Source organism: Melospiza georgiana, chromosome 14 (assembly GCF_028018845.1).
Source record: "Melospiza georgiana isolate bMelGeo1 chromosome 14, bMelGeo1.pri, whole genome shotgun sequence".
In the NCBI taxonomy this organism is placed as follows: domain Eukaryota; kingdom Metazoa; phylum Chordata; class Aves; order Passeriformes; family Passerellidae; genus Melospiza; species Melospiza georgiana.
The window spans coordinates 10,449,371-10,477,086 of record NC_080443.1 but is presented as its reverse complement, the minus strand read 5'-3'; positions in this window follow the sequence as shown (position 1 = coordinate 10,477,086).

Genomic DNA, 27,716 nt, shown 5'->3' with positions numbered 1-27,716 from the left:
AGTACACGTTTGATCCACATCAAATTTATTCAGTTTATTTCAAGGTCAGGATGAAATTTTAAAAGCAAAATGTCTACAGAGAGAATTTTTTCTTAGATGTTATTTCAAAAGGTGATCTTTCACAGGAAATGTTTTAAAACATTATCTGTACATAACTCAAAATGTTGAAAATACTTTTTTATTAAGCAGTTTAGGCTTTGCTTTGAAAGGAAAGCTGTATTAATTTCTTATTTACTTTTTTCTTTATTAGTTTTTTTGATGAAAAACGGTAAGAATAGATAAAACCAAAACCGTTTCTTCAGTGTGCATTTTTGCAAACAGTGTTAAACAAAATCATCTTTTGTTTTATGGAATTAAAATAATGTTGTTAAGGCAGAAAAATAAATATTTGCAACAGAAAAGTTGCAATCTGTTTAGCCTGGTATTTTTCCTTTACTCAAAATGAACAAAATAGATGTTAGTTGTGTAGAAAAGAACTTTCAAACAGAGATAATTGTCCTTGCTGAGTAGAAGTTTGAAACACCTATTGGAAGCTTCTGCCAGCATTTGAAAATTCTGTAGTGTAGGAATTTTCCAGAACTATATTTTTGTCCAAGGATTATAATTTAAAACTACACATGGTATTTGCTGTACTGATTTAATTATCATCAGAAGCTTTTGTAGTGACTAAGAAATGCCTATTTCTCCAAAATGTCTTTTCTTGGCATAATTTGGTGCATGATCTTGTGCTGGTTTTGCTTTTCAATTCAAAGCTCCTTTATTCATTCTAGCCCATACCTCAAATATGTTTGGAGCTAACAAAATTTGAATATAAAATTCCATTTACCACCTTCATGTCACATTGTAGGAGGAAATTTGTCTTCTGAAATTTTCCAAGTGTTATTTATGCTGAAAGCTGGCAGCTTCATGCAGGCTGTGATTGCTGTGAAATTGAAAGAGCAATATCTTCTGATCTGCTGACCCTCATAGATTTTTTTTTTTGGGAGGTAGGCTTTTATTTTTGCTTTTGCTATTCTAAATGACTTTGGGTTTTTTTTTGTTTTGTTTTGTTTTGTCAGTTGAGTTAGCTCAGACAGAAGCTGCTAGTTTGGGGTTCAGGTTCACATTCACCTGGTGGTTGATGCCAGTATTACCCTGCAGGATTGCAGAGTGTGTGGTAGCAGCCCACCATGAGTGCTTCCAAGTACTCAGGCCTACAAACAAATATTATTAATACAGAAATGTTAATAGCTACAGCCTCCCTGGTGTGGCTGGAGAAAGAGTAAATGGCTTATTCTTTGTAAAAACATCAGATGATCAGCTGCTCAAATATAAGATATATTTGAACAATTGTAACACTTGTGTTCTCCATGCCTGTGGCGCATTTTTGCCCATTCCTGTCCTTGGGCAGGTCAGTGTGAATGACACCAAGGCTCTTCCTCATCAATTTCTATTAGCATGCTATTAGTATTAATAAATTAGTAAATCAGACACAGTGCCAGCTGTAGTGGAGGCTTGAGAACTCCAGCTCTAAGACATCATTCCTGGGAGAAAGTGTCACCCAGCCCCAGAGATCACAGCATTACACACCACAGGCTGGGTGATGGCAAGGCTGGGCATTATCACCTGCCTGGCTTCCCTCACATGGGGACTTATCCTGGCAGCTGTCTGTTCACAGCTGCATGATTTCCTTCCCATCATCTCACCATCATACATTTCCCTGCTCATGTGTGTAATTATCTTTCCTAGTATGTGAAGTTGTTTGGTTTAAAACGTGAACTAGAAACACTCATATTGTGTCATCAACAATCTAGAAAAAATGTTTCTGGCAACTCTTGCTTAATTTTTAAGATTATTTTTGCTGATAATTCAGAGCCACCAACATGATTCTGTGATCCCTCCCCTTTACACAGACACACAATGCATACACCCACACATTTTTCCCTCTAAGGTGATGGAGGGCACTCCAATTCTGACTCTGAAAACCCATTTAGATATAAACTACAGAGCTCTGTTCTATTAAGAACCATGCTGGTAGCAGTGAGTGAATTAAAAATTCATTCAAGCATTCATTTTAAGAGGGTGTTTAATTAGCTGATCTTACATTATTAGTTATCAAAACAGACTATGAGTATTCATTCATAGCTGCAGAATTATTGCATTTTGCCTTCTCTTTGGCAGTTAATTTTGAGATAACAGGTCAATGAAGGGCTAAACAAGGGAACTTATTTTGTAAGGGATTGGTTTTTAGAAATGCATTTAAAACATTTATTTTTCTGAAAGTGTTTAATGATATTTAGTTCAAAATCACAGATGTGTTTTGTCCTCAGACACCCTAGTTTTACACGCCAGCATTTCATTTGTCTCAGTTTAACTGCCTGGGTAATCCTTAATCTTGCTGTGTTACATTCAAAATCCACAGTGCCCTTGAGCGTCTGTCCAAGTTGTTGTTTTTCTTTGAATACTTTTGTAGGTTTTTTATTTAATTGGTATTTCAAGTGACCGACCTTCAGTCCAGAAGTTCAGGTTTGGCCAGAAAGCCCCTTCTCCCTGCATTCTTTGTGATAATCCCAACAAAAAACTGAGTTAATATCAGCATGGGCATACCAGCCTGTGAACATGCACCCATGTCATGACTGCCAACACCTCAAGCTTCATTTTTTCTTTATTTATCAATTCTATCAGGAGACAAATTCACTCCAGCACAAAGGACACGGTAATACTGACATGCTTCCTGAATCATTGAGGAGGTTAAGTGACTCATGGACAATTAGGTCAATATTGTACTGAAAAATACTATTCTTTTTATGCTGAGTGATCCTATAATCATCTACAGAATTCTGAAGCCAGAGAAGCAGACAAAAATAGTAGCAGTAAAAATAAAGTAGGACCTTTCTTTTAGAAAGTTAATTCTAATTCATAATTCCACTTCTACAGTAGATGTAGTGAGACAGTTTTAAAATTTTGTGGGAAGGGTTAAGTATTTAAAATATCCTAATAGTACAATGAATGATCCCCAAGGAAAAAAATGTATAAAAGATGTTTTCCAGACCCAACCCCTTTCTCTTAAATTCCACAAAGAACACCACTGTTAGAATGGAAAATGAGTATTTACTTTGGAAAATTGCTTGCTTTTTGAATAAGTCATGTTGTTCAGGGTAGAATGGAATAACCTACATCATAAATTAATGCTGTTAAAATGAATACTTGATATGAATCCTGGGAAATGTTCTTTGCCATCAGTGTTTGGAAAAAGTAGGAGCTGTGCAGGAGCCAAACGAATTTGCATTGCTTGAAAACACATAGGTTTCCCACTACTGATGAATTAACAAACACTTTGGATCTGCTCCATATTGTAGTGTTGTTAACGTTTACCTACAAAGCAATAGTGTGAGAAGGTACAGTATGTGATTTGGGAGTAAATCAATACTGAAGTTCAATCAAGAATTGTAGGTTAGAAGAGCAAAAAGAAATGAAATTTGTGGACCCGAACACCTGATGTATATTGCTGAGCACAGGACAACAAATGTTGTCTAATACACAATTTCTGTATAATTGTGTGGAGATGTTTATTTTAGTTTGGAAAGTTCTATATTCCTGCTAGGCCAAATTGTCAGTTACAGCATCTCTCCAGTTTTGGATGTCCTTTCCATTTTCAGCTTTTTTCTTCTTCTGATTCCATTCCATTTCATTTCTTTCTCGTGCTCTTCTCTTGCTATTGCCCCTATAAGTGGCTTACTTCATCCCAGTAACTGAAATGCTCTGATTCAGACAATTTTGTGTTTTGTAATAAATCATTCCAGCATTGCCTTTTCTATAATTAGTGTTTCAGAAAAAAAATAGTCTTTAAATTAACCACTGTAAATTGTGTATGTTGTTGTTCTAGAATTGGCCAAAAAGCATTCCTGAGCACCACCACTGCTGAAATGAGACATGTCCAGTGACCTTCCTGGGCATTGTGAGAACATTTAGGAAGAAAATGTAACAGACCTTTGCTTTCCATGTGCAGGATCACATTTTCCCAGTTTTTAAACAAAGCAACCACTGTACTTTCTAGTATGAAAACTGCCATATTGGCTTGGTCCATGATCAGCATTTAAAAATGATCTGATGACAGTAAAAGTAGCTAATAAAGATGGAGGAGGCAAAAACAATCTCTGCAAGCTCCTTCCATATGGAATCTCTCCTCAGCTGTGGCTGTAAATCTCAGGCAGGAGTAACTGGGAAGCCCCTTAGCTTGCTCCCTGAGTTATCCCCTTCCCTTCAACTCCCTGACCTCAAACTTGTCTTTATTCCCTGGGCAGTGTAAACTCATACTTTCAGCTTTATAGCCATGAAGAGTAATGTTTGAAACACAAGTACATGGCAATTACTGTACTGGAGGAGAGCTCCAGATTTGCTGTCCAGCATTCTGACTAATAGGGGTCATCTGTGAAGTGCTCATTATGTTTGTCTTAATATCTAAAACCCGGAGTTTTAAACCACTTCAAATAATTCTTTGTCAGCATTAAGTAAAATTCTTTGTTTCAACCCCAGTGTAGCTCAAGAATTTATCTATGTGAAATCTATTCCTTCTGTGAATCTTGTTTAATTTATGGCCTTAGCAAAATGCCATGGTAAGGAGTCCCAAAATCTAATTATGTGTTGTGTGAGAAAAATTATTTTCCTTTTATCAGTTCCTAATTTACCCCACTTCAATTTAATAACTAACTCATTTTGTTGTATTATGGAAGAGAAGAAGAAAAGCTCCCAGTTGACCTTCTTTATAGATTTCATTACTTCTTAATACACTTTTTGTCATGCCTGTCCCTATTTGTCTTCTTTTCAAGAAAATAAACAAAATAATTTTAAAAGGCAATTTATCCTTATCTAAGAGGGGTTTTTTTTCTTCCATCATACTTGTTTGTTTCTGTGAACCCCATTTCTTCAATATCCCTCATGAGATGTAGAAAATCTCCAGGTGTTTTAATTCACATTATTTCATTATTTTCCTTATATAGAAAAACTTTCTTTTCTTTTTATGAGCTGCCATCCCTGCTGCAGGCATGCTTCAGGTCTTCACAATATTGGTTGGATGCTTTTCCTGGATTATATCAGCTTGGAACTTGCTAAGATGAATGACTAATTCCCATTGCCTCCCCAATGTACATTAATTTTCATTTATCAATATTGAATTTTTTGCAGTGGCTTTGACCTGCATTATTTAGCCATTTGAAAGACACCAATAGCTCTACCAAACACCATATTTTGTCATCCTTTAGCAACAGTAATGTTTTGTCAAAAGAAAAAGACAAAGAGATTTGATGCAATTTTGAAAAATTCTCAATTCTTTCATGATTGTTTAACTGAGACACAGAATGAATATCTTTTGTGGAATTTGGACACCTGCATTCTGGGACTAAGAAAAAGGGCTCACTCTGGCCTTACAGTGATGAGATCCAATATGGGCTTTCCAGTCCAGTTTGGTTCACTTAGAGGTGACCCCAGGTTTGTAAACAACCCCTACTGCCATGATCTCAGGATTTCACTGAAATGCCCAAACTGGAATTTATCTCTGAGCTGTGTGTCATGTAAATGAGCCATTGGAAGGGAGTGATTTACTGCATATTCCACCATATTTCTGTATTTCTGACCCCCAGAGCAATAGCTGACAAATTTTATTCAAAAGCCCTAGGAAGCAGAACTGGGAATTTTGTGTTGAGCTTTGAGTGTGTCCTGATTAAGATCCCTTTGTGAGTTTGACATCCTCCCATTGTTCGTGTGTTCTGCATTTGAGCTGCCAGGGAAAGGGTGCCAGGGTGTCTTCAGCACGGTGGTAGAAATTTGCTGCAGCTCAGCAAGAAGGCACTGAACTGCTCACAGGTAGTCCAAGAGCCCTTTCCTTGTTCATATTTCATGTGACACATAGATTACCTTCTTGACTACTTATATTTCCTAGCTCTAAATGCTGTGCTATTTGTCTGATGTGCATCTTAGTCAGGATTCAGCATAATTCTTATGAATTGATTTAACAATCTTTGTCATGTGGTTATTGAACTTAAGAGGTTTAAATCTATCTGTCACTGAGCTGCACTGTTCCTTATCACTTAGCACTCTTTTTCTTCACCTTCCTCGACTCTCTAGTGTCACTGCTGCATTTTTGGCACTAAATCTGGCCCTGCTGCTCCCTCGACAGCCTCATTAACTTTACCCTGAGGTGTGGATTTTCGTTAGTAGCCTTTTCTGAACCCAATCTCATCAGTAGATCAATTGTGCTCTGAAATGGTGCTTGTTGTGATTATTAAAGCTGGAGTATTTATCCGTTTAGTTTTAGGGACCTGGGTGCAAGTAGAACTTGTTCCTCCTGCTTTACAACCTCCTGACACAAGCAGTTATTTTTAGGTGTGTAACTTAGGTTGTGAGCATCTGATGTGTAAGAACTGCTTACAGAGCAGGAGTGTGTGGTTACAGAGTGTGTACCTGCAGTATATGAGCGCTCCCATGAATTCCTCATTTTATTCTTCACTGACACTGTATCTGCTTAGTTTCAAGGGCATTGCAGAGTGGCAGTGGGGGTGGGATGTAGAAGGCAGCTTGCTGCTGACAATTCTGGCATAAACATTCTTTGTAACAGACATAATTTGGATACCAGGCTGAATTTTCAGCGGTAATTAACAGGTTGAGTAACCTCAGCAGTTGTTTATAAAGTACCTGCAGAAGTTGTTCTCTAGAGGGTGGGCATTTTAGTATTGAGCAATTTATACTCTGGCAGATACACTCTGTGAACAGCACTTTACCTGATCCAAATTCACATTGAATTAAAATTGGGTTAGGTACAAACAAGTTCCTCATAAAAGCATTAGAATTATTATGAAAGAATGCTCTGTGATAAGTTTGGAACAAAATGAGAATACTAAAAATAGCAGCTTTTATATTTCACATATGCATTTTTCTGTGGCAGAAATATTAGTAAAAATGTTTTTAATTAATACACCTTTTCTCCAGAAAAGTGAACTTATTGCAGAAGAGAATAGCACAGAAAGCTTGTTTTGCATGCATGTACTAGATCCTATGAGCTTCAAAACATGCCAAAATTTGGAATGTTGCTAAGGGCATTATGTGAACATTTGTACATCCAAATCATGTAAAATCACTACTGCAGTAATTTTTCATCTTGTTTTTCTGAAACTCTTAAAGCTGGTTTGGTAGAACTAGGGAGAAATAATGTTCTAGTACAAAAGATGGAAACAGAGTTCTTGTATCTTAAGGCGAGATAGTGAGAGACCATCCTAGCCAGTTTGTGAAATGAACCATAATTTTAATTTACTTGTCTGACTTCTCTGTGTTTGGAGCACTGTGCAGGTGGAGGGAAAGTCTCCCTACAGTGAGAACCCAGAACCAGAACACAGCAGAGGCTCGTGTGCTGCTGTTGACACCTACACCTGGCCTGTCCTGTGGGTTGTTCCAATTTGAAGCTCAAAGAGCTAAAGCAGCTGGGTAAATTTAATGCAAGAGAAGCCAGTGAGGTGCAACTGTATTTTTAAATGCTAATAACATCTAATAGATTTTAACTACCAACTGGTATAAGTTAGATAGATACAGTGCTGCTGCTGCAGAGGAAAGAAGAGCTGGCCAAGTTACAGCAAATCAGGCACTATGATGTGCTTCAAAAGTGTTTCCATCAAACCATCCAGATGCAAGCAGAGTCCACTATTGATTATCACTTATTCTACCATGAATGCTAAATAAGATAGCAAAATGCTCCAAGACATACCAAAAATGATCATAGATTTTCTCTTTCAAGTTTTTTTGACTGAGAATAAAATGTGCTTTGGTGTGCTTGTATGGAAACGCATATAAATGAAGGTGAGCAGGCTGGATTTTTTCTCAGGGAATAAGGTTAGGATGTAAAGCCTAATAATGTCTCTTAAAATATCTAAATATTGTAATAAAGAAGGTTTGGAAGCAATTAGAAGTTTTAAAACAAAGAGCTTTCATATATGCATGTATTCAGCAGTACAGAGGTAATAACATGAGCATGAGCAGTGGTGTTACTGCAGAAAATGCTACAGTGTTTTCAAACCTTGAAGTCTACTTTTTTGGTTTGATCTGTTGTGTTGCAATATCCTACAAAGGTGGTACACTGGCAAAGAGATGTCCTTTCTGTACAGCTAACCCAGTATCACTTACATGCTATCTGTGCTGTATGAAGTTGCTGAAGTTGTATTGGTATAAAATACTAAACATTTAGACTTAGGGCAGTTATTCCTTTTTCTTGTTCTTGGGAATCAAAGTGAACATTGCTGTGTCCTACCTTAGGTGTGTCTAGAGGTATAACTGTTAGAAGTATCAAAAATCCCCATGCTGGTGTGGAAACAGGTTATAGTCACATCCTTGTTTACCCTTTGGTTCCTAATAGAGGGGGGAAAAAAGGCTACAGTTAAGAGAATATTTAGCAATGAGTTGAGAATATGAATGGATGTTTTAATTTAATTTTATTGGTATGCAGTGGGCTGACAGTAAAGGATGCTGAGAAATACCCATTGTGACATCTTGGGGTAACTCATCTCAGTCCATTATTATTTTTATGTTCTACTACTGTGCTTTAGTTCTTGATGAAGTGCATGTGCTATGGAGGTCCAAAAAATGTGGATTCATACTGAAGTGCAACATGGCATTGTTTGATGTGATCTGTTTCTTCTTGTCATTCAAGCCCATTTAAAGATGATGTGTAATTCTGCCAAGCCAGAATTGACTGGTAACACTCATGAATATTTATCATGTCTCTGATTTGTTTTTTTTTTTTTCTATTTTATTCCACATAATATTGCTGCTTACCAGATCAGTGGTGGTGATGGTGTTGTTGGCAGGAAAAAAGTAGAGCCCAAATTCTAGACAAAACCAGATTTCTGACTAGACCCGAGGAACTGTCTGTGTCCATTTTGTGCAATCTGGGAGGTCTGGAATGCTAGTTGTGAAACACAGACATAACTAAGTGCAGGAGGGGGCTCTTGTAGAAGTCCATATATTCACAAGCAATGTAAAAGAGAGGAATAAGAAGCAGTTATTTCTGGCAACATAAGGGCTATGCTGCCCCCCTATAACTCTGGTCAAGGGACAAGTTTAACAGAAATTAAAGGAAGTGCTCACTCATTTTATGAATGATCCACATGTAGAATTCATTAAGGTGCTGTGGAAACTAAAACCATGAATGGACTCACAAGGATGTAACACAAATTCATGGTATCTCCTCCTGGTTGATGTCAAGGCCAGAAGCAGTTTCTTAGTTTGCACCTGTAAAGGCACCACTTTGGGGTTTTACATGGCTCCTTTACTTCAGGAGGTTACAAATTTGATAATCCTTCAGCAGTCACTGAATTCCAGACTCTTGGGCCCCAGTCTATTGTTCTGGAGTGTTTTACCCATGCATGCATTGTGAAGATTCAATGTGTGTGTTATCTCCCTCAAACATAGGTGCAGGAGCTTACAAACTGCCATTCTGGTGTTCCTTGCCTGGGAAACTTGCCCTCCACTACACACATTTGGTACTTGTACATTATCTTTTGGCTTCCCATGCACATGCCCATCTGTTCCCATGGCATTGTGCCTGCTCACAAGATGGTGTGCCAGCTTCACTAGACAATGATGCCAATCAAATAAGAGTTGCTGCAAGTGCTTTCTTTTCTAAAAGTAGCCCCTTTCAAGTGAAAGCAGTGCTATAATGGTGCCACTTGTCTCCTTTTTCCTGTTTACACCTGCTGACACTTATCCTCCAAGATACTGCTGGAATAGTAAAAGAGAGGAAGAGATGCCACATGGGGCAGCTCAGGGTTGTCAGAAAATACAGGCAGAATCACCAGAGCAAATTCAAAAAGGCATAATAAACATAGAGCATGCTGATCATATTGATAAGAGGGCAGATCCAAAAGAAGGCAGAAATATTTAACTATGAAGAAGAGTTTGAGAATAAGTGTACTGCTGGCAAAAAAAAAAAAAAAAAAAGGAGAAAAAAAGCTTTTTATATGTGTTATTTGTGTGTGTGTATCACAGCTTTGCAATGATAACCTGTAAAGCTCAAAGGTGTAAGTGCAGGTAAGACAACACTTCTGTTGTCTGTTAGTGACAGGTACCTGTTCAACTCTCAAAAACTAGGAACTAGACCTAGGAAAAACTCTGACATAAAAGTCAAATTGTTTGACAGTTTGTTATAAGATGTATAACCAGATAGGACTGGAAAGAACCTGCTTTCTTCCTTTCCATTTGTTATATAAGCCAAAATTAATTCAGTATTCCACATCTGAACATATAATGCCACTTTCATGTTTTCTGCTTTCATTTGAAAGGACATCAACCCTGATAGAACAAGTTTAGGCACAATGTAGAATATTTTGATATAGTCTGCAAAGCTCTGAGAGGTTGTCAGTATCCAGAAATTAATCTGAGAACAAAGCAATGATAAGAATTGGTTTGGGCTGACAAATATTTTCTTAATTTTTGCCATTTAAAAATGACTATAAATATATATAAATGACTATAACTGGGTGTGTTAGTGTAGTTCTGAAAACTCTGATCAAATCATGACCCTTTTTAAGTATATAATCTAATTGTTTCTTTCAGAATGCTTGGTATTTTCCCCATGCCTAAATAGAATTAGTAGCACCTTATATTTAAATAGTGAAGTCAAGAGTTAATTATTGAATTTGCATAGCATATGGTAAGAAACTGTGAAGCAGTTCCTGAGGTGCACAAACCTTGCATTATTAATCCACCAAATTACTTGGGAAAAATTAATCTTAACAGAAATAAAGAATGACTCTCAGTTCTTACTTATGATGATCATCTTGATACTTGAAAGGCCCTTAATAGCCCATTAGCAACCCATTACAGTGATCTTTCTGCTAAGGTGACCATCTCCTGCCATGACAGATGTGATTACACACAATACATCTCCAGGCTGTGGGGTGGGCTAGCACTGATCCAGGATGCACACATCCCAGTGGCAGACAGGCGAGAAAATCAGGTTATTGTTTCCAAGCACAAGCTGGCCAGAAACAAAATAAAAGTTGACTAAAGGAGAGCTAACTTTCCCTTAGTGATGTAAAGTACAGCCTAGAGAAAAATATATTTTCACATTCTCAAATGTATGAATGAAACACTGAAACAGAAGAGTAGTGATTATTACCAATAAGCATCAACTGAAGATACCAGTCTGTGTGTGGAAACTTTTGAAATTATTTTCATAAGTTGTTTTGTTTTGTTTCCTAGTGGAATATTGATGCTGCCAAACAAAATAGGAGAGGTATCCATATGGAAAAAGAGAATGTTTTAGGGTTGACACAGACAGTGATAAAGGTCAAAGATTAAGCAGTCACAGAAGATGAAGTGAGCTGCCTAAAGTGTTCAGAAAATTAAATATCAGATCTAGGAAAATAATCTAGTTTCTGAGATCCAGAGAGGTGTTGTATCTGGGTCAAACCATTACCTTTTGAGGCCAATAGCTTGGACAGTGCCTAATTAGCTAATATTGTGAAGAGATTGGATGTGAGTAAGCAGTGATAGGACCTAACACCTGTACAGACATAAAAAGGTAGTAGTCCATGATCTTTTACCACTCTGCAAAGAAATTTACTAAATTTTACATTCCTAGGGGGAATTGATTTAGGAGTGTACCTGGTGTTATATAAACACACCGTTCATGGCTAAAGGTATTTCACAACGTGAGAGTCCTCTTTAGTCATAGAAAATGCATAAATCTCTATTACACGAAAAAACCTGAAAGCCAGCTTCCAAATTTCCCTCTTTAGAGAACAATAAAAGTCAATCATTGACCCAGAAAAGCTCAAATAAAGCTTTACTTACAATTTACAACCAAACAACTTACATCAAACATTTTCTGAGAGAGAGAGACGTGAGTGACTCATTGGAAAATGTAATCTAGACTAACCCTTGGCCTTTGCTCTCTCACTCAGGCTGCTGCTACCTGCAGCTGTTCATTTAATGCAGAAGCATCTCCACTCTGCAGAAGAGTGGAATCCACTGCACACCAGCATTATTGGGACATGGGATTAACACACCGTAAACAAGATTTGTCTTATCACAACTCGTGGCAAGAGACTGCTATGTAGAACTGTAAATTGTCATGAAACTGTCTCCATAATCCTTCCTGCATTCATTTTTATTAGATTTCTTACTGCTTCCTTCAATCATGTTTGCAGATTATTAAAAGTAGGAGTTTGGGAAAAAGCAGTCTTTTGAGCTGTCAACTCTGACACTGCTGCACAGACAGAATGCATATAAATAAAAACTCTCCTAATTTTTGCTTTAGTATATTCTGATGTAGTATCATGTGTAATTGTGCTGTTAGCTGCAAGTTCCCAGGTGAGACTGGAAGTGATTTTGTCTCCTTTATCATGGCTTGATGACTTTTTTACTACTAAAGGAACACTTGTGTATTAGCATGTCAAGCTGGTAAAACAATCAGGCTGATACTGAAATCATTTTGGTTTGTTAAATTCTTATCTTCCTTTCCATTTTAACACTTCAGATGTTCAGTGTTTGTCAGCAATAAAAGCAATGGAAAGAACAAGGGAATTGTGTTCCAGGCAGGGGAGGAAGCAGAGGCTCGTTCACTGCACAGCAAGATAAGGGAGAGATCCCTGGGATGCCTCACTCATTGGGGTTCTTCCCTGTGGAGCTTTGGTAAATCCTGATTTGAGTCAGGAGAGCAAGCAGAGCACACCTGTGTCTCTGGTCAGTTCAGCACAGTCACCTCAGGGTGCTGCTGGGTTTGTGTCTGTTTGCCAGAGCTGCTCATGACCCTGTAGGAAATCTCCAGGCTTTGCCCAGGAAGAGCATCCCTCCCTCCTGCACCATGACCATTCCTCCTGCCCGGTTTTGCTAGCACAGCCTTTCAGTATTTTTTCAGGACACCACAATAGTGCTCTCATTTCAGTCTCTCTGCCACTTTAGAATATTTGCTTTTTTGATTAGATGGCCCAAGTGCCTTCACAGTGTTCATTTTCCAGAGCAGCTAGCAAACAAAACTCCTCCTATTACAGTTATTTTACTTTCTAGCTCCAGTACAGCTTCTCTAGGAAGTAACAGCACCTGCAGCCCTCCTGAAACCTGAAAAAAGAAGTATTTCTTCTTACTTGCTGTTTTTATAATGGGTTTCCCATTCACAGCTGTCTTTCCTCCAGGGTAGAAGACCACCACTGTAAGCACCTTTTCCTGCTGTGGCTCCTCAGGCTGCATTTCTTCTGAGCCCTGTCAAGGGACTTATAGAAACCTCCTTATGCTGCAAATAGTTAGTATATCTTTTATTGTTGGCTGTTAGGAGTAATGTTTCAAAACAAAACCTAATTAATCACAGAAGTGAGTAAAAGTGAATAATTAAATGGAGATAAAAAGTGTAATTCACACAAATGCCTAATTATTGTCAGTCTATTACAATTTTCAAAATCTCATATGCATCTTAATTCACTTGTGAAAGTTGGGAATGCAGCTCCTCCATCACTTAAATAGTTTTGGAACTGTTGTGTACCAGTTCTTGTTTCTTGCCTTGAATCTATTTTATGCTGAATACTTTATGCACAGATGTCTGTCATAGAGCAGACTAGCACAGTGTTGGATCATTAAATATCAGCCCAGTGCTATTCTAGACTGACTAAAATGCTTGTCATTGTCTGAGAAGGGGGAAAAGAGGGTTTTACTGTGCTTTGCAGGTGTTTGTTTTCTGGTAAATGATATTCACATGATTTACATTAATTTGTGGGTGACTGAGTGTGTCTAATGGTGCCAGGATAATTAGAGGGAAATGTTTCATGGTTTGCAAGGAGCAGAGCTCTGTTTTCCTTCACGACTGAGGCCTGGGTATGAGAAGATAAATGACTCTGGTACCAGAACACATCTGATCAGATTCATTATACATGGCTGTACACATCTTTGAACTCTGGCTGACTCTGCAAAATGGAAAGAGCTGCATCATGTCTTGGGGTGTCCTCAAGTAAGCAAAGAGGCATCTTTGCCTGCCTTGGGGAGTTTGAGCAACAGGAGAACCAGAGCTGGCTAGTTTTACTCAAAATGACATTCCTCCAACGGTGTGATACCTTCACTTCTTCTTGGGGCTTGAGATAAAATATTGCATTACTGCCTGGCTAATTCCAAGGGTTAGTACAGACTAAAACAGGCCTGTTCTCCCAGGAAATAGCAATCCTCAGGCAGAATTCTCTCCCAGGAAAGAGCAATCCTCAGGCAGAATTCTCCCCCAGGATTGGAGGTTGGTGCCATACTGGATGGAAGAGGACAAGGAATGGGGCAGGAACTGGAGCAGGGTGTTCTCCTGAGCCAGTTATCCCACAGATTTGTGCAACCTCACAGGGATCTAGGACACAGATCCTGGGGAAAATGAGGAAGAGAACGAGCACAGATTTTTTTTCATTCTGTTTATGCCTGCCCAGGCTTTAGCCCAAGTCACTCTGTGGTCAGATTTAGACAATGTGCCCCACTGCCTGCTCAGTGAAACCACATGGAACACATTTGAGAAGCTAATCTTATCAGAAGCTGCTTTTTGAAATTCATGTAATAATTGAACCATTTGCAAACTTCCCTACTGGTTTGTGTTTGCTGTTCCACTCAGGCACATGGGGATGGATGCCCTGTGGGCAGGTTCATCCAGCATTAATTCTGCAGCTCAGCAAAGGGGAATTAAAGTAATAAGGCAGGGAGACAAGGGAGTTAGGCTAAATCAAAAGTAGAAGTGCTGTGTATAGATGTTAAAAAGGGAAAAGCCATGGTCTTTAGGGTGGAAGTGAATGGAATGAAAGGACTCAGTGGCAAAACAAATATCAGTGGGAAAGTCTGACTCCATCTGATAGCACTACTGTTAATGCCAGATATTCCAAAGTCTCAATGCCAGTTAACAAAAAATAAAAAAAAAAAATTAAAATCACACTTACTAAATGAAATAATAAGTTCTTGTTTTCCCTCTATTTTCTTTTCATGAGTACAGTACAGGGAGTCGTCCTGTCACATTTTTTGTCATTTTTCCCCACAACAAATGAAGTGTAGAAGTATATTTTCTCATTAAAGTGAGATCAGTGTGTGCAGCAGGTTCTTGTTATGTTTCTGAATCTGCCATGGCCCTGCAGGGTGACTCAGATTAGCAGTTTTCCTGCACTCACATGCTCTGCAAAGCAGGTTGAGAGGGTGTGAGGTACCAGAGACCAATCCTGTGATGTGTGAGCCATGTCCAGAGGGCTTTCCTCTGTGCCAAGTCCCTGGCAGGTCCTGTTCTCTCATGTACACCAAGGAACCACAAGAAATACTGGGTAGTTTTTACTCTCATCTCTCCTAATCCTTGGTGTTATTCCTCACACAGTCTGCAGATCTGCATTGTTTAACATTTACCTCTTTTGTGTTTATATAACCATTATCTTGGTTTTCAGTGGAAGTTTATGGGAGTGCTCAGCTTGTTAGGAAACTTATTTTTCATTTCATTTTTCTTCTAAAATAATTTATTTTGAAAATGAGGTCCATATTTTGTATTTTCTGTCTGGTTCTTTTTCTGCCCTGGAATATACATGATCCTTACAGTGTATTTGTGTTTTACTTTCTGTAATCTGGGAAGGAATTTGGAATAGTATGCATTCCTCCAAGTATTTTTTTTTAAGTTTTTGCTTGGATTTGTTTTTTTCTTATCATGCCTTAAATGTGACAATAAGCACTTCTCATAAGAATTTCAAAGAACACCACCTATGACTCAATAATATTAAGTTGTTTTCTATTCCTCAGCCTTTTGAAAAAGTAGAGCTTAAGTTTTCATGCTGGAACTTAATTTTTTTTAGATTACTAGTAAAATATAAAATACTTGTGAACCTGATTTTTAGTTCACTGATATTATTGGTGAGGGAAGGGTTTTGCTTCCAAAAAAGCCCTTGTCTCACTCTAAGTGAAATTGCTTATAGCAGTCTTAAATGTGAACTACAAACTAATAGAGTTTCTCTGTAGCAACTGCTGTCTTTCCAGTGTATGAGCTGCATTCTGAGATTTGAATATGTAAAATGACTAGGTCAGGCTGTCTTGAGGATATAAAAATTATTGGATGAAGTAAAATTTTGCCTGAAATTAAATTTGCAGGAAATCAAATATCTGTTGTTTAGTTCTAAGCAGATGTTGAAAAGGTTTTCCTGGATGCCATCCTTCTTGATAGTATGTATTTTGATCTGAAGCCAACTAAAAAATCTGGATGCTAGTCTGGATCTGGAAATTTTCTTTAAATAAGCATATTAGTTAAGTATGTAAATCTGCTTATCATCACTTAAGGAACATTGCCAGAGTAAGAAACATCTGGAGCTCAATATCAGCTAACTTATTAATTCACATTTTTAGTATGTTGCATCCAGAGTATTGTAGGATTCTGTTATCTCAATTGCTTAAGTCAGCTTTATCTTAAAGGCAATTAGCTGTAAGTTCTGTTGTTTACATTTAGACTCACACAAAACCCACAGAGTGCAGCTTTACAGCCCTACACACTCAGCTCCCAGAGCTGCTCAGAAATGGAACAATACACACTGTGGCACAAGGAGCTCAGAGCTGAAGTAATCGTGGCTTTGAGCACCAGTGCTTGCTTCCATGGGACACAGATTCTGGAAATGATTGTTACTGGTCAGCATTTGGACCTCCTGCTCTGGTTTCTTTATCTGAACTCACCACAGTCTAACTCTGAGAAATGATTATTTGACCTGTTCTTGGTAAGAACATAACTACAGATGTCAATAAAACCATGAACCTTACTCAGTTTTATGACTACATTTCCCCCTAAGCTTAAAAAAGATTCTCAGCTTTTAAATTTACAAGAAACCATTTGCATAATTTTTAGCATTTTTAAAACTGATGGATGCTGGATGTTTTATTTCTGCTAGCTTAGATGATAGATTATACTAACCCATGAGAGGCACCTTGCAGTTACTGAAGTGAGAATGGCTAATAACTGTCCCTTTATACGTGAAAAGTCTAGAAAATAAAGGAAACATTGTTTAAGGAAATATTATTTATTGGTGGTGAGAAATTAGTATAAATCTCTACACAGAGGAAAAAAAAAATTCAAAAATTTTGAAACTGAATCAAAAATCTTAGAACTGCACAAGCAAGATGGAATATTCAATTCTACATAATTACGGTGGAGTCTGCCTAGTTCACATACTCTGGCTATGAATTTGAGGTGACTCAAAAAAAGTGCACATAATTGTGAAACTTAGGTAGCAACACTTAAAGGATATAAATGGATATAAATACCCCTTTCTTTCTTTTTTTTTTTTTTTTCAGTGAATTTAATGATAATGGTACTATTAAAGTAAAACTCTTCAGACCTCATGGAATTCAGAAAATGCACAAGCTCCAATTAATATTCTAAACAGATCCAGCCCTTTCTAGGAACTTGGCAGCAGTCTAAGGTAGTTCAGGTTTGTGTACCTTAAAATTAAAAACTTTCTTAGCTGCATCCTCCTGCAAAAGGATATTTATATATTTACATTTTGCATTTACTCCACAGGAGTCAGGCCCAACCCGAAGCATTCTGTGAATTAATTTTTCTCAAGTACTGCTCATTGCAGTCACAGTCCCTTAGCTGTGGATCAAAAGTGTTGGTCTTGTGTCCTTGAGCAGATTAGGTAACAATTTATGACTGCATGTGCTTGATGTGGCATCTGCTGATGAATTTCAATGCAGCCTTACAGACAGACCATAATGATCACTATTACTACTTTTAATAATTTGATTAGATGTAATGGCTCTGGAGCAGGGATTGCTTCTCTGTTGTTTGTACTTGTCATTGTGGAAGGGAGTACAGATCCAGAGTTTGATTTGCTTGGTGCTGCCATAAAATGAAAGCTACATAACAATATTCACGGTAATTTGGAAATGTAAGGCAGATGGGGCGTTCAGCTTATAAAGATGATTTTCTCTCATGTTCTTGCTGTTGCTCTGACTATGCAAAGTTACATTAGGGGGTAAAGAGTTCACCAATTTTTGATATATAAAAGGAAAACTAAAGTATCTTAGTGTGATTCCATGAAAGAATTTTAATATTAACTGAGCAAACAAAGCTTGCATGTATGATCTTCTGTTACTGTTTAAATTCTCATTATGTTTCAGGGCTTTATTAACTGAAAGTTGCTCCACAATGTACCTACTGTGTGAGCTAAGCTGTTCCAAATATTTTTCCTGACTCAAATAAATTAAGAATATTGTGTTTCATTGTGTACTTATAAATACAGCTAGAGTCTCCCTCTAGAGAGTGTACACATTAGAAGAGACAATTTTTGGAGGGCAAGAAATTACTAGCACAGTGTTGAAAAAGTGTTTCCTCCACGAAACAGAGAAAATGTATTCATTTTTATTATATACAGTAATTATACATTGCATTCCTCAGCTTGTCGTGTACCTACTTGTTTTATGTCCTTATAGTTAGATACGTTTCTATAGAATAGATTGTAATTTTCTGCTGGTCAAGATAAGAAAACAACACAGAGAGTATAATAATATATATATAAACAGAAATTAATATTTTGTCATAAAACAACTTTTCCATTCACTTATTTTTTAAAGGAATCTCAGTGTTGGGGTGAGAGAAACCTACCTCATATTATTTCAAAATCTTTTTCACATGCATTTCAGCATTGGAAAGAGCAGTGGAGTCAAAGTAATCTTCATACTGACTTGCATATATACAGGCAGAAGATATTTAACAGGGGCATTACTGCTAATTTCTGTTGTGATTTTAATTAATTAATGTCAGTTCATCTGTGCACAGATGACATCCTGGGTTGGGTTCATTAGAGTCTGTGAATCCATTAACTTCAGGTGAGACACAGCAATAAGCACAAGCTGAAACTTGTTCTTTGAATTGGATTACACCCAAGTGTAGGCTGATTTCTATCTATGTTGGTTTGGGCCCTCTCCTCTTTTTTTGTCTTCTCTTTCTTAAAAAAAAGTGGAAAATCTTACCCAGATTATAGGGGAAAGCTTCTAAATACAATGTAAATAAGCATCTGAAAAGAAAGAAATCTGTGACACAGCTCATAGCTGTTTAGCTTTGAGTGAGAGACAAGAATTGAAGGGTGCTGTCCTTGCTTTTTTGTTCTTCTGGAAGAAGCAAAACAGGAGGAGGTGAGTCATGAGTGTGTTACAGGAAACATGCAGCTCAGTGGTACATTCTGTTCGGCTTACTGAAATTGTGGAATCCTTTTCCAGCCCCTAAATGATCAACTGTGTGCGTGTAAATGATCACCAGTGTAGCTTTTAGGCTGAAAAGTTGTGACATAGGTGTAAAAATGACTTACAAGGAGCACTCAAAAGACAAATAATCCTTCTCATGTCATTGGAGGTTGCAGATTATTTGCTGAATGAAAATGGAAACACTTTCACTCACAAAGAACGCAGAATTTCATCACATTCATATATCCTGAAGGAGCTGCTGAAAAGGAAGATATTTACAGGAATTCAGAAAGAATTTTCTTGAATCCTTATGGTGATAATAGGCCCTCTTTCTCTCTGCATTACTCAGCAGGTGTCAGCACTGAAAACATGGGCCTAAAATTTTCACATGGAGTTTTCTCCCTTATATTATTATTTTTTAAGAACAACAAATAAGGTTTTTTGTTGAATCCAAAGAAGAAATTTGTTTTGACTGTAGAATGTGGTTCTGGAGAGGAACAGCAAGTATTACCCAGTGAATCATACTTTTCAAACAAAATGCAGCATACAGGAAAAGATCAAGGTTTATTATGCCTCACTTACTATCAAAGAAAAATGTAATGGCAGATGCAATGTTAGCAAATTCATGGTGCACTCTTCACTTTTCCACAGCAGATGAATGACTGTAATTGATGGACTGGTCAGACAGACTAAAACAAAATAGCATTTGTCTTTGACAGATCAAGGATTCACCTGCTTTCTTTTTGGAGAAAAACATGAAAGCTGGAATGAAGTTTTATTGGAAGTGATGCTTCTTCATTGTCAGCAACAGGCAAATGAGTGCTGGAGTGACAGAAGGTAAGCTCAATGTTCATATTTAATATTTTATTGCTAAAAGGCATGGATTTTTTCTGAGTAATTTATAATTCTAAGAGCAAGATTGAGCAGGACCCAGTGTTTAGCAACAAGAGAGGAGGCCAAATGGTTTTTCAAAACTTATTGTGTGCAACAAAACCCCTTAACTGCTCAGTATTCCTCAGAGTGTGCACTATGGACTCGGCAATATGGAAAATAACCAGAAAGTCCTCCTTCTACCATCTTTTCTCCTTCTTGCTGGTTGGTATTTTCCTTTTTGATGTATCTAATGACTCCTTTTGGTTTTTTGAGGGGTGTTAATATGGCTAAAATATTCTGGAAAGCCAAATATTATCCTTGTACCTTAGGGGGGAAGAGCCCATTGACATTGGTAGACAAGATCAGTGGTAGACATGCCTCCCTCCCACCCCCAGTGGACTGTCCCTTAAAACTATGTGAAACAAGCAGAAGATATAGTTAGATATAGTTTTATAAATATAATTTAATCCAAAAATTCCCAGTTCAGAGAAGGACTTGCAGAAAAACCTCACTATTTAAGTCAATACCTATTATTCTTCCCTCAAAAAAATTAGGGTGCTTCCAAAAAAAGAAAGGACATGGTTTTGTCCACTGCCATGCTATCTAAAGTGCACGGCCTTTGCAACAAAGAAATCCAGTATATAAAACAACTTTTCCAATGAAAGCTGAATAAACAGTATTGTGTTTAATTTTCAAACTATTAAATTTGTGATAATGCTATTTAAACACTGTGGTTCTCTACTGTACTTATCTGATATAATTCTTTCTTTGCATACAACCATGTCCTTCCAATATGAGTTGCCACATCTCTGATAAAATGGAGTTGAGAGTCATGACAAAAGCAAGAACATCTGGGAAATGAGAGCAGAAAAGCTGAGTGTCAGATAGCAATCAATGGATCACTTAGGGCAATTATGCTTAGGAAATGAAGGTAGTGCAGATGATGTAATTTGCACAGGATCAGGCTGGTGAAGGGAGTCAGCACTGCTCCCCTTAGGCTGTTCTGGAGATGCCTGTGCAGATGTCTGTCCTGGAAATGCCACATGGCCAGGAGAAGCTGTCAGCTCCCTGAGGAACCTCCCACCTCAGTGAGGCAGAGCAGGACAAATGCCCCCTGGCAGTGCCATCCATCAGGGCAATCTGTGTAAGCCACACTCTACAGAAATGAGAGAAACGAAATGTGAATGGAGAAGCACAGAGAAGTTCTCCTTCCAGTCAGTTTAAGCTTCCTGGCTCAGTCCAATCTTGACACCTCTCCAGTGACACGTCACTTACTCTGTCTTGCCAGGTCTGTCCTTTCCCATTTGTCCAAGTGTTTTTGACTTTTTTGTCATTTCAACTTAGCCCATCTTCCTTCTCTAAATTTTCTAGTGCAATTAGTTCACTGACTTTGCTGCCTTCCTTTTCACATCATGTCAATTATTCACTTGTCTATATTTCTCTTGCCTCAGCTGGGCACATTTCTCTTATGCAACAATTCAGCTTTAAGCTTCCCCTCCTCTTTGTGCTGCCCCCGTTATTATTTATTAATGCTTTGCACAACTCTTCACCAAGAACTTTGACTTATCTTAAAGACTTTCAATAATTAAGCCCCACAATAAGCCTATAAAGGATGCAATTATATTATCTATTTACCAGATGGCTAACCAGGAACAGACAGAAGTTAGCTAAATTGCCCTGGGTTAGAAGTTGGGGAAAGACAGCACTGGGAATAGAATCCAGTGTTAGTTGAGTTTCTCTGCCAAAAGCTTGTAGTACTACAAAGTGTGTATACCAGCTGTTGGGGAATCACTCTGCTGGCCCAGAATTGTCCTGCTCCAGCTAAGAGCTTAAGATCTATTATTGAATAGGTTTTCAAACTCAGTCCTTGCCCTTTTCTTTCCTAAGGGGGCAACAGAAACATCTGAACTTGTAAACTTAAAATGAAACTCTGCTGATGTTTTCCCATCTCTTCTGTAGTAAGCTCTGTAACTGAGAGAGGTCTATGGATAGCTGGATTTTTTTAAAATCATGTGTATTGTCAACAAAACACTCAGAAAAAGAGAATGTCATTGTTTGTCTGTCTATCAATCTTTCTGTCTGTCACAGTGTGAGCCAGTGAGACAGCCTGCCCATAGCACCAAAAAGCCATGCTGGATTTGCTATCTCTGTGACCAACCATCTGGACTACATACTGAATTCTCTGTCACCATTAAACAGAGGAATCACACTTTGTAAATAATGACTTTAGGGATTTTTTTCCAGAGCTACTTATTTGGTGAGGCTGGCAAATTCTAACCAGTTCTTGTAAATTTAGGTCTTGATTTTCATGTTCATCCTATTGTCTTGGGTATGATCTTTGATATGTAGAATATTGAATAGAATAAAGCCTAGGGACTATTCCAGATACAGGGTTTGCTGTGTATTTATGAAAGCATTAACATGGTGCTCTGACTATTTTCATCAAGTATTTTAGGATCATTTTAAGTCTTTGGGATCACTTTAAGTGTTACAATGGAGACTTGTGGTCCTTTCACGATCCTTTCACTGATCTTGAAATCTCATTTTAAGCTAGACATGTCTAATTTTCATGCTGGTAATTAATCAATGAAGAATGATTCTTATGAGGGACAGAAGTACTGATTCTCTGCTGCCAGAGCTGTGGCCAGAGTGTGTTACTTCTATAAGGTTGGTCCCATTCCCTGTGGAGATAGAGCTGTTGTGCAAAATATTGTCATTAAGTTGTAAACATGAGGAAATACCTTTTGGTCATTTTGCCTCGAACTACCTATGGGTTCCTGGAAGCTTTCCAGTGTGAATGGTGAGGGCAGCAGTCTCCAGTTATTCTCAGCACAATTCCAGATCTTCAGGCAGGTGTGTATTCCAGTGCCCGAGGTGATGCCGTCCAGTTGGATGAGTTACAGTGTCCTGCATAAACTCACTGGAGTTGCAGAAGATCTTTAAGGGCCATTTGAGATTTTGTCATAAGGAAGATTAAATGCTGAAATCTGGATGGCCTTTCTACTTTGAGGAGGAAAAAAAGCCCATCCATATGAAATTGTGCTCATTACTGAGGAAAATAAATTCTTGTCTGTCAAGCAAACTGCTAGGCTTTAGAAATGGTTAGACTTGCACATCAATTACTAGGGAAAAACAACACCTGTGTACACTAATTACTTATTTAATGGAAGGTTTTCAGATATAGGGTCAAATTCTCCACTTGCATCAGTTGTATGCCACAGAAATGTCATTTTGTCAATGGAAAAACCCACTGATTTACACTGGTAGGTGTTAGAGTAAATTAGGTGAATGAGATGTTATGGTGCACAATAGGAGTGTCATTGTAATAAATGACATCTTTAACTTTTAAATGTATGCTTTATATATTCTTACATGATTGATGTCCCTTTAGGTACTGTTTGAGTTAATTTGGGTGCAGTTTTGTTTAGTCTTTTTCTCATGTTTGTTGACTTTTTACTCTCCTTGCTATGTCAAAAACATTTCGATGCTATAAATAAGAGCATGGATTAAATACATTCTTTTTGACAAGCAATGTGCAGTGCATTCACTTCCTTCTTCTAGAAGATAGATTATCTTTTTCATTATTTTGAATCTGCACTCTTCCAGTATTTTGAAGATCAGTAGAAGTACATTTAAACTCACTTATGGAAAAATGATGTTATATATATCTTTTTTTCTGCTTGTGACAGATGTGTGCTTGCACCTGAAAATATCCACACTCATACAAACTGCAGTTTTAAGAAGTTGCAGAATCCATGACTGTGGTTTTATTTACTACAGGAGCTGTGTATGATGCTGTGGTACAAGAGTTTGTGTTATGATGGGATTGTGTATGATTCATAGGTTAAATCAATTAGGTTTAAAGTATTCCCTCTGGCTGAAGTGGTGGGTGTACAAAGGATCAGACTGGGGAGGTCATCATGCATCATTTGTAGCTCCCTGTGCCCTGGCACTTGAGGAGTTGTGTCCTAATTCCCACCCCCACCAAGCATTCTGAAAAATGTCTGATGTCCTGGCAGGTATCTTTATGATTATATGGGTATGGCCAAATCTCTTACAGGTGTAAGTTGACTTGAGTGAAACTGTGTGTTTCCACTGAGGGAAAATTTCATGGATGGTGTGTACTGCACCGACAGCAAAGGGAGACTGGCAGGGTACAGTACCAGTTCACTTAAATAAAAGCAAGAAACAGGAGGAAACATCAAGGGCAGTTAGCCATACAGTCTAGGTGCACGCAGAAGACACCATTGTATATTTTCAAGTTGTATATTTTCACCAAATATTCCATTTAGCCAGTGATCTGCAGGCAGGAGTAAGACAGGAAGAGTCTTTCCTTGTGTAACTGTCCTAGGGCTCAGAAAGTCCAGTGACTGTGAAGTCTAGTCTGATCTCAGGCAATTCTGTTTTATATTTGTCTTCATTATTGAGCATGCTTCATATTCTCTTCCTCGGCTCACTGCAGCTTCATTGCTTCATTTCATGTATCAGGAAGCCGGACAAAGCTCAACTGGCAGCAGGATTTAGACTTTTATTAAGTCAGATAGAAATCATCTCACTCAGTAATCTGGAAAGATGGTGAGAAGTCACTAGTTTGGCAGGATGGTCTTTTTTAATTACTGCAGATTTCTGATCTACATTTCCCTGCAGTTTAGCATATTGTTGTGAACTTGCAATGCGAGTGTCAAACTCCCCTCTAGTGGTTGGTACACAGAGAATAAACATTGATTTAGCTTGATGACAAGCATTTAACTCTGGACAGAAAAAAAAGACAATTCATATGAGATTCTGATGGTTGTACATAGCGAAATTTATTTATTTGTCTTTCTTCCTCTTTTAATGATTTAGTTACTTCACATGTTGAAATACTGTAATTAAAACATGATTCATTGTCAAAGCAAACAAACAAACACAAACAAACAAAAAGAATGATGGCATTATGCTCTGCAAAATGCGAATGTGCCACCTATTGGTGATGCCTTTGCACTTCTTGATTGCTCTCCAGCAGGTCGGTGGCAAGGTCACCAAGAACAATGCCACTTGTCCCAAACCACACCACAGGGCTACACACAGCACTGTGCCTGTTTGTATTAGTGCAGTGCTAGTGCTGCAATAATATAAAAGCAAGAATTGAGCAGTAAGTGTGAAATAAAGAACTGAGTGTTAAAAATGTGCAAAGAATAGAGTGACTCATTAAGTGTCATTATGATTAAAGAGTTCCATTTCTTGCTAACAGAGTTCTCAGCAGCAGATTGTGAAACCAGAAATACACTCTGCAAGGCAGAAGTTTTTTGCTATGTGTGAAGAGGAAAGATATGGTGAACTTGTATGTTTCTCAGCCATCTGAGCTGTAAATTTGCACCTCTACAATCCTCTCAGAGAGTCTGTTAATAACTTTTTGGAAGCTATTCTGCTTGAATCCTATAAGGCTGTAAGACTGGATCCTGCCTGCACAGGGTCCGTGCATGGAAAGGAAGAAGCCTCAGGACATCTGACACTGTAAACTCTGTTGTGAAAGTTTTGTTTCCCAGTTTTCAACAGCAGCCTTCATTCATCCTTTATGCGTATTCAGAACTATATTTCTGTTGAATAAATATTTCCCACAGGTACCTCTGTTCTTCAGCAAGTGCCAGTGATTAAACTGGTCTATGCAGAAGTGGAAACTGTATTTTAAATCTGTGATCCTTCTAATTTGATTTTTCTTATAGTTTATATAGCAGTTACCAATTGTCCCACTCTCCAGGATAGTATTCAATCACTGCTTATGGTACAGTGTCACCTCTACTTCATTTCATTTAGTAGGAAAACAAAAAATCAATGTTATTAGTTTCCTCAGTCTAAAACCAGCAAAACTGCTATGTAGTAAAAAACTGTGGAATGTATTTTTGCTCATAATCTTCTCTATGGCATAGTTATGGTGATGGTTTGGTGTGGTTTTTGTGTTTTGTCTTTTCTTTTTTCTCTATTTTTTTTTGTTAGTGGCACAGCTTAGTGAGAGGACAGAGTCAGCCCTGACTGGCTGCAATAAGCTAAGCACTGGTGTGTGACATTAAATGTACACAATAGAATGTAAGATGTCATTGGAAACAAAACCAGTTCTGGAGAGATAAGGTAATAGTGAGAGCTAGCACAATTAAAGTACACCACAGTGTAATATTTGACTAATAATCTAAAAATATTGGTTTTCCTTAAACTTGAGATTTGCCAGAATCACAAAACAACCCAGCAGCCTAGATAAAAGTGAAAATAAAGAATCAACAAACCACATTTGAAAATATGGGATGTGTTGTTATACCCATAAAGATTGTAAAGCAATGGCTGTGTCAGGTCCTCTTAAAAATAATACACTTTCATCTTATGTCTTAATGTAAGAGCTTCTTTTGGAGCAGATGTTCTGGGAGTGCTCCCTCCCTTCTGCAATGACAGAAGCATAGCAATGCTCCTAGAGAGGTTTACCTTTCAGAGCTGACAAGTGTTAAAAGAAAATGGGGGGTGCGAACAGGTTTATAATCTACATCACAGATATGTGGGAAAGGGTTTTAAAATACACTGTGTAAGGAAGAGGAGAAAAATCAGACACATTAAATAAAATCTATATAAATAGTAACAGTGAAGTCATAGAATGATCTTTAGCAAAATAAGCCCCACTAAAGCAGGCCATGAGCAGTGAGAGCTGCTATTTCTTATGGGATGCAGTGATAAAGAAATTACATACTTATTTGAGAGGAACATAAATAAAGATTAATAGGTTAATGAGTTATTTTCCTTTCATTACTATACTATTGTACTTTATTATAATTGCTTTGCACTCATTTAATTAAATTTGAACTAGGGCCAACACAAGATAATTTGTTTTCCCTGTACTAAACAATGAGTATGCAGATTGGAAGTACTGAAGCAGTAATCAGCCCTCTGTTTGCAACACTTTTCTACTCTGAGTAGACATTATAATTGATAATTTGATTGTTGCAGCACTCTGTGCAATATATTTTAAAGCAACATTAACATAATGGAAATTATGTTGTGTGCCTAATCCAAGCTTTTCACTGTGTAAGTATATGAATCCCATTCTGTAATGAATTAGGGCACTATCCACCAAACATGCATACAACCTTTACACGCCTCATTTTGGAACAGAGCTATCTCCTTCTACTCTCCAGTCAATGTCTTCTCTATCAAGTTATATCACTGAAGTTGTACACAAAAAGAGCTAAAATATCTAAGCTAAGCATTTCAATGAAGGCTGATTTGTTCTGACATAAATCTTTCATTAAAACTAAGTAGGTTTTTTATAGTCCCTGTATAATTTTTGCATTATTTCCAAGGAAGGTGTTTATCCTGTCCATTAGATTTTATCTTTCCATTGTCTCTTTCCATCTTCTGAGAACCCCACTAGCAAAACAATGATGTGACTGAGAAGCTGAGGTAGGACTTTTCAATGCCTGTAATATAAACAAAAGATACCTCATTACATTTTTATATCTATTGAACTTAGGAAACAAAGCTTTATTTTGTTTTTCACATTCTGCAAGAATGAGAGAAAAGAGAGGTTCTGTCTGATCTTTTCTTTTTCCCAATCACATGCCCACCATGCAGTTTTGATGCATTGCTTCCTGTTGCCCACAGGAGTTGGTGTCTGCGTCTCCTGACCTGATGAGGTCCTGAGGGTGGTG